We start from the raw sequence: 2500 nt of genomic DNA on the forward strand, positions 1-2500 counted from the left end.
AATATATATATATTTATACATATATATACATATATAGGTGTATATATCTATACACACACACACACACACACACACACACACACACATATATATATATATATATATATACATATATAGGTATATATATGTATGCATACATATGTTTATATACATATATACATATATAGGTGTATATATGTATATATATCTATATATCTATATATATATACACACACACACACACACACATATATATATATATATATATATATATATATATATATATATACATATATACACACACATATATCCATATATATAAATATATAAATATATATATATGTGATTGCCGCGATAGTAAACTGGTTAGAGCACTGGACGAGTTCAATTCCCCGTCGCGGCAGTCATAAAAATGTCTGTGCTCCGATCTCACGGTGAGAAAACGACATCGCCTTGCGTCAAAACGTAGGTGTCGTAGGGGAAATCGCATCCAATTTGGCAAGGCTGGCACTGCCAAATAACCTCTCAATAGTGAATTGAGAGAGGCCTATGCTCTGCAGTGGAATGAATGGCTGTTAAAAAAAATAAGAATTAATTATATATGTATATATATGTATATATATACACACTCATATATGTATATATATATGTATATATATACACACATATATGTATATATATGTATATATATACACATATATGTATATATATGTGGACCGGAAAGGGTATACAAATTGGGGACGAATACCTAAATAATCTAAGATTTGCAGATGATATTGTTCTCTTCAGTGAATCTGTAAATTAAATGCAGCAACTAATAAATGATCTGAATAGAGAAAACCTGAAAGTCGGACTTAAGATGAACAAGAAAAAGACTGAAATCATGTTCAACAGTAGAATTCAATTCGAACAGATACATGCTCAAGGCGAAGCGCTAGAGGTAGTAGACAAGTATATATACCTAGGGCAACTCGTACACACAAACACATCTAGCGAAGAGGAAATTAAGCGACGCATCAGTCTAGGCTTGAGCGCCTTCGGCAGACACAGTAGCATACCAAGAGGCTCCTTGCCATTAAGTTTAAGAAGAAAAGTCTTTAACCAATGCATCCTCCCAGTTACGACCTATGGATCAGAAACATGGACTACAACCAAATTACTGGAGAGGAAACTAATAAGTGCCCAGAGAGGGATGGAGAGGTTGATGCTGGGAAGAGATCGGATGAGGGCGACGTGGATCAGGGAACAGACAAAAGTGGAAGATATACTCGGGAAAATCAAAAAGAAAAATGGCAATGGGCAGGTCATATATGTCGGAGACAGGACAACATATGGACAAAGAAAGTAACATACTGGGTTATAGATAACATCAATAGGCCGAGGGCCAGACCTATGACAAGATGGCGCGACGAAATAACGAAATCTGGGGGCCAAGACTGGAAGCAAAAAACGCAAGACAGACAAAGATGGAAAGGATTGGGAGAGGCCTACATCCTGCAGTGGATTGATTCAGGCTGATGATACACACACACACACACGCGCACACACACACACACACACACACACACACACACACACATATATATATATATATATATATATATGTGTGTGTGTGTGTGTGTGTGTGTGTGTGTGTGTGTGTGTGTGTGTGTGTGTGTGTGTGTGTGTGTGTGTGTGTGTTTGTGTGTGTGTGTGTGTGTGTTTGTGTGTTTGTGTGTGTGTGTGTACGTGTGTTTGGGTGTGTGTTTGCGTGTGTGCGTTTGTGTTTGAGTATATAGAGATATCGATTTATATATATATATATATATATATATGAATATATAAATCTATATATATAGCTATAGATGTAAATATGAATATATACATGTAAACACACACATATATATATATATATATATATATATATATATACATATATATATATGTATATATATATATGTATATATATATATATATAAGTTTGCATATATATATGTATATATATATGTTTATATATGTACATATATATGAATTTGTATATAAAATGAATGTAAATACTATATACACACCTACGCTTATGTAACATAAGTGAAATACTACAAGATGAATCCGTAGAATTTAGAAAGAAGCAGGAAGTCGTTAGAATCTTCTTTTTATCTTGCTTTTTCTGCCTAAAATAAATGCCCTCTAAGTGACACTTACGAATGGCATTAAAATACAAATATATATATATTTTTTTTACATTGATATTAGCCTTTCTTCTTCGCTCGAAAGTCGATAAACATTGTATTACCTTATGTTTGTGTTTGTGTGTGTGTGTGTGTGTGTGTTTGTGTTTGAGTGTGTAAGAGCGTGTTTATATGCGCGCGTGTGTATGTATGTGTGTGTATATGTATGATACGTTTACATGTATGTTTGTGTGCGTGAGTGTATGAGCTCCTGCAACGTTCTCCAATTCTCATTTGTTTTTTTTCACCACAAGAGGCGACATCGCAGCCTTTCACCTCAACTCCAAAATTTCCAATCAATCTGAGTTTGACTG

The sequence above is a fragment of the Penaeus chinensis genome, chromosome 35, assembly GCF_019202785.1.
Source record: "Penaeus chinensis breed Huanghai No. 1 chromosome 35, ASM1920278v2, whole genome shotgun sequence".
In the NCBI taxonomy this organism is placed as follows: Eukaryota; Metazoa; Arthropoda; class Malacostraca; order Decapoda; family Penaeidae; genus Penaeus; species Penaeus chinensis.